The following is a 6,654-nucleotide window of genomic DNA, read 5'->3' as shown; positions in this document are numbered from 1 at the left end:
TTTACCCATGGCACTTGTGTGAGGGTGCAAGTCTAAAACGCCTCTAGCTTTCTTACCTTTTCGAGGTATAGTGTCATCCTTGGATGCTTTTCTGCATACTTCTCGGTAGTCTGGCTATTGATGAGCTGAGAATCAGAATGGATTGCAAGCTTCTTAACTACTAGCTCTTGTGCCATTCGGAGGCCTGTAAATAAGGCCTCGTACTCTGCTTTGTTGTTTGATGCCGTGAAGCCTAGAGTGATTGTTTGCTCAAGCATTGAGCTATCTAGGGTGGCAAGAACTGAGCCTCCTCCAGAATCTTTGTAATTGGATGAACCGTCGATGTGTAGGTGCCAAAAGTATTTGTCAGAAAGGGTTGGTGAGGCCAAGCTGTGCTCTACTACTTCAACGGAGCTTTTGGGCTGTGTTGTTGCGTCTTCTAAGCTAAGGGTGAACTTTGCTATGAAGTCCACCAAGGCCTGAGCTTTTATCGTTGTGCAGGGTTTGTAAACCAAGTCGTATTGAGAAGCATCTAAAATATGCAAGATAGATCGTAAGGGATACTGAGTCATGATGACTATTGTATCTACCTAAAAGTATGGTCTGAGCTTCCAACCTACAACAATTAAGGCCAAAATTAGATTTTTGATCCTCGGGTATCTTGATTCCGCATCCAGGATAGCTTTAGAAGTGTAAAATACTAGCAGTTGGGGCCCCCAACTCTTTTCGTATGAGGGCAGAGCCTACTACTATGTCTAAGACTGCCAAGTAAATGCATAATTCCTCGGCTGCTTCCGGCTTAGATAGTAGCGGAGGTGACGTCAAGTATCTCTTACGGTCTTGAAATGCTTTATCGCACTCGTCGTCCCACTTGTCTCTCTGCGCCTTCTTGATAGCCTTAAAAAAAAAAAAAGGCTTGCATTGATTGGTGGAGTGTGCTTGGGCTCAGTTGTGAGCTGATTCTAGCCATCTTCTCCGGCTGCATGGGATCAAGAATGATGTATTAGGCGTCCTCTTCTAGTTTCCATCCTTTTTCCTCTGTCGGCATGTCCTCCTAGACACCATTATCTTGATCCGCCTGTTGTAGTTACTATTTGGTGATGTGGTAGAAACAAACCTATAAATTATGCAATTGTAGTACGAGTAAGTAGGGATCGTTCTATTCCGGGGATTAAAAGGGAAGCTAATCAACACAAATTAACCTTATAAAACTGAAAACTAATTTAAACTAAAAACAAAACAATGACTGGGGGATTTTGGATGAAATTAATTAAAACAAAATTAAATGGCAGCAAGTAAATTAAGTTGTGAATGAAATATGGATGAAAGGATAGCTAAAAGATTCTTCTCCACACATGAAACATATGCATACAAATTGATTTCCAGTTATTCTTCCTATATACCATGAATGACAATGCCCCAATTAATTATGAACAACACTAATTAACTCTCAGATTTTCTTAAGTTCATTCAATTGGACTCAGCAACACAACCAATTATTCTTCTCAAGTTCCCTAACTATGAAAGCATGATAGAAATAGATACATCTCAAGGATCATTAATTTCAGCAAAAATCATAAGCATTGACAAAGCATTCGTAACTATGAAAAGCTGATAGGAGCATATTCATGCGACTTAATTAGCTTGTTCTCGTGCATTTATGTTGTGTTTACTTAGCTATTTTAGTGTTTAAGGCCACTTTTGTGTATTTTCAGATTATAAGGTCAAAGTGTGCAAGAAGATGCAAATTGGAGTATTTTGGAGCGAAAGAGGAATGAATGAGTTGAAGACTTGAAGAAACGACGAATTCCTACTCCAACGATGAATTCTTACCAAAACGAGGAATCCTACTCAAACAAGGTTTCCTACTTGAAGTAGGAAAGTTAACCCTAAGTTTCCCGTTTTGGTAACCTTTCCTAAACTTAAACGTCCGTATTTTCTAGCCACTTTGACGGCCTTGTATGCATTTTAGGACACAAAACCATGGCCCTAGCCCACTTTAAAGCCCAAGCCGTGCCCTTGCACTTTCTTTTCCTTCCCTTGCCGTGCAAGGGGGGGTATTTAAGTCCATTGTCATTCACTTAAACCCTATTTCCCTCTCCTAACCTAACCCTAGCCGCACCCTTTAATCAGTCCCCCTTTAATTTCTGATTTTATTTCCTAAATTCTAGAAGTCTTTGAATTTATTTTAGTTAATAAAAACAAGCTAGGGTTTATTTCTGAAATGATATATGTTTTAAATCCCTAGCCGTCACTCCTCACATTCTCCCATTTTTTCCACCATAAGCCGTGGCCCCCATTTATTATTTTTACCCTAATTCTCATTAAACCATGGCTGCCATTCATCAATTTTGCACCCTAATTTCCCTAAGCCGCATGCAACCATTCTCTCCCTAATTAATTCACAATAATCAGCCACCATCATTATTCATTCACAAGGCCGTGCATTCCATACCCCTAATATTCATTCCAGCCGCAGCCACTTCCACACTTTTTCCTTCTCTGCCGCAGCATCCACAATCCCATTCTCTGCCGTGTCTTCCCCCTTATTTTCCAGCCCCCTTCACACATATTTTTCACGCAGCCATACACCCTAATAAATTCAATCCGCAGCCACCCGTCACATATTCATCCATCCCGCAGCCACCATTCTCCCCTTAAGCCGTGACCTCCACCATCCCATAATTTCCCATCCACTTGAGCCGTGCATCCCAACTCCCAAAAACCGTGCAGCCTTCACACACAAAACATCACAGCCGCAGCAAGGAGAAAGGAGAAAGAGGAGCTTGGACGCGTCGAAATTCACGTGGATTCATTGGGCGTTCTAGGTGTAATCAATCCTTTGTGCTTTATGTTTAAATTCAATTGTATTTCTCTTTCTGTGAACATGAGAGGCTAAACCCCCTAGTTAGCTAGGGGGTGATTCGAAACCATGATTATATATGTGAAATAAGTTGATTACTTCCAGTTATCGTTGCATAAGTTTTGAATACAATTTGCTTAACCGTTTGATTTAGAACTTATTCTTGTATGTTGATTGAGAGTGCATGCTTAATTTGCATGCTTGAATTTGATGCTAGGATATAAGTTTGTTTCACCTAATCGTTATGAATTTATATTCACAAGTAGTGAAGGTTGCTAGTCACAATCATGTTAAGTAGATTCCTGGCAAGCGTATCATGCTTTTCATAGTTACAAATGCCTTGTCGATGCTTATGATTTCCAAAGAACGTAATGATTCTAACTTATATCTTTATCATGCTGTTCATATAGAGAATTTGTTAGGAATAATTTGTTTGCGATGCATATTCATCCAATTCAATGATTTTAGGGAAATCTGAAGGTTAATTTAAGCGGACCTAATTAACTTGGAGTGTCGAGGTTCACAACTTATTGGATTGATAATTGGAAATTGATTTACGTTGCATATTTTTCATGTGTGGAGAAGAACCCCTTAGCTATCCCATCATCCATTGATTCATCACAATTTTGTCTTAAAAATCTATTTTCTTACAATCTGCCCATTTAGTTTAAATTCGTCCAACCACAATCCCCCCATATTTTGTTGAGTCGTAGTCATTCGTATTTGTTTTATTTTGTGTTTTTAAGCATTGGGAGTCATAAACACTTTCAAATTCGTCCAAATTAAGTTTTAGTTTCTATTTTGAGTCATAGTAGTCTTGTTAAGAGTCTTTAAGTTTAGTTTTTGTGTTTTTAAGTCAATTCAAATTAGATTAGCACCCCTAGTTAATCCCCGGTTAGAACGATCCCTACTTACTTCATTACTACAATTGTCACAAATAGGGTTTAATTTGTGTGCTTACTTAGTTCGCATCAAAAGCATGATAGTCCTGCCAAGAATTATTTAACTCAACAACCTGTGATGCTTAGAGAGATTAGCACCATTTGAGATTGAAGGTCTGAAATAGCACTTACCTCATTGACTTGGATTGGGCATGCATGTTCTCTTTCTCTAACTCCTTCATATTGTTGGGCATCCACTAATTCTCTTCCTCAAGAGAATGACTCTTGAAGTTGGGAAGAATTTCTCTAATAATGCTTTCTTTATGCTTTCCCAAGAGGTGATGGTTCCAGGTGCTAATTCAAAGAGTCAATCTTTAACCTTTTCCAAAAGAGAGAATGGAAAGGCTTTCATCTTCAAAATATTCCCATCCACATTAATTGGTGTCATGCTTAAGCACACCACTTCAAATTCCTTAAAATGCTTGTTCGAATCTTCCATGGACAGCCCATGGTATTTGGAAATGTGATCCAGCAAACTAGACTTCAATTCAAACTCATCGGTTTTGCCTTGAACTGCCCTAGGGTATTGGATGCAAAAGGGAACAACATTGTCCAATCCCAAGGATGAAAGTTCCTTGATTGTTCGACTGTCAACAACCATGTTTTGTTCCTCTTCCATTTCAGTTTCAGCTTCAAACTTGGATTCGGAACTAGAACTGGGTGGATTAAATTCTGGCTTTTTCCTCTTCCTTCTCAAAGTTCGTTCAAAATTGTCAAATTCTAATATATTCTCACGAATAGGTTGAGAACTTCAAGTCATAAACTAGTACCTAAATCAAAAGAAAACAAAAGAAAATCAAACACAAAAGAAAAGACACGAACTGAAACAAAGGGGAAGATTAGCAATTTTGCTAATCCCCAGCAATGGCGCCAAAATTTGATGTGGTAGAAACTAACACACAAATTAAACCCTATAAACTATGCAATCGTAGTATAAGTGAGTAGGGATCGTTCTATTCTAGGGATTAGAAAGGATGCTAATCAACACAAATTAAACTTATAAAACTGAAAACTAAGTTAAAGTAACAACAAAATAGTGACTAGGGATTTCGAACGAATTTAATTAAAACAAAAGTAAATGGCAGCATGTAAAATAAGTTGTGAATGAAATATGGATGAAAGGATAGCTAAAGGATTATTCCAGTTATTCTTCCTATAAACCATGAATGACAATGCCCCAAATTAATTGTGAACAACTCTAATTAACTCTTAGATTTTCCTAAGTTCATTGAATTCGACTCAGCAACACAACCAAATTATTCTTCTCAAGTTCCATAACTAGGAAAAGCATGATAGAGATACATCTCAAAGATCATTAAGTTTTGTGAAAATCATAAGCATTCACAAAGCATTCGTAACTATGAAAAGCATGATACTCCTACCAAGAATTTACTTAACTCAATCATAACTAGTGACTTTTACTACTTACAGATATAAGTTCATAATGATTAGGTGAAATTCCCTTATATTCTAGCATTAAATCCCTGCATGCAAACTAAGTATGCAACCTTAATAAACATACAGGAATGAGTTCTCTATAAAGCAGATAAGTAAATTGCATTCATGTTTTATGAAACAATAACTGGATGTAATCAATTTATATAAAACATATGATCATGGCTTCGAATTCACCTCTTGCTAAAAAGAAACTTAGTTACACATGTCATCATAACTGAAAAGTGATCTAAAATAAACATTGAAACTTAAAACAAAGAGAGAAAGAACTCTGAAAACTCCAGCAACTTCAATGGATGAATGGTAAGCGCAGCACACCCTAAATCGCTGCAAGAATTTCATATATAGAGGGGGAACGGCTGAATCCAAGGAGGAAAAGGTTTCGGCATTTTGAATTATTTTAGGGCTTTAAGAATTAGGTAGAGAGTGTTCAAATGTGATTAGGATTCCTCCTTGTAGCTGGAGATAAGATAAGTGATGTGGTAGAAACTAACAGACAAATTAAACCCCATAAATTATGCCATCGTAGTATGAGTAAGTAGGGATCGTTCTATTCCGGGGATTAGAAGGGATGCTAATCAACACAAATTAAACTTATAAAACTGAAAACTAAATTAAACTAAAAACAAAACAATGACTGGGGGGATTTGGACGAATTTAATTAAAACGAAAGTAAAGAGCAGCAAGTAAATTAAGTTGTGAATGAAATATGGATGAAAGGATAGCTAAAAGATTCTTTTCCATACATGAAAACATATGCATACAAATTGATTTCCAGTTATTCTTCTTATAAACCATGAATGACAATGCCCCAAATTAATTGTGAACAACACTAATTAACTCTCAGATTTTCCTAAGTTTATTGAATTAGACTCATCGACGCAACCCAATTATTCTTCTCAAGTTCCCTAATTATGAAAAGTATGATAGAGATACATCTCAAAGATCATTAAGTTCTATGAAAATCATAGGCATTGACAAAGCATTCGTAACTATGAAAAACATGATACTCCTGCCAAGAATTTACTTAACTCAATCATGACTAATGACTTTGACTGCTTACAAATATAATTTCCTAACGATTAGGTGAAATTCCCTTATATTCTAGCATCAAATCCCTGCATGCAAACTAAGTATGCATCCTTAAGAAACATACAAGAATAAGTTTTCATGTTTTATGAAACAATAACTGGATGTAATCAATTTATATAAAACATATGATCATGGCTTCGAATTAACCTCTAGCTAAAAAGAAACTTAGTTAGACATGTTCATCATAACTGAAAAGCAATCTAAAATAAACAATGAAACTTAAAACAAAGATAGAAAGAACTCTAAAAATTTCAGCAACTTCAATGGATGAATGGTAGGCGCGGCACACTCTAAACATGTAGGAATTTCATATATATATGGAGG

Source organism: the organism of the source record quoted next, unplaced genomic scaffold (genome assembly GCF_019419815.1).
Source record: "Pyrus x bretschneideri cultivar Hongxiangsu unplaced genomic scaffold, Pyrus_bretschneideri_v1 Contig68, whole genome shotgun sequence".
Lineage (NCBI taxonomy): Eukaryota > Viridiplantae > Streptophyta > Magnoliopsida > Rosales > Rosaceae > Pyrus > Pyrus x bretschneideri.
The sequence above is the reverse complement of the archived record's forward strand: the minus strand, read 5'-3'. Positions refer to the sequence as shown.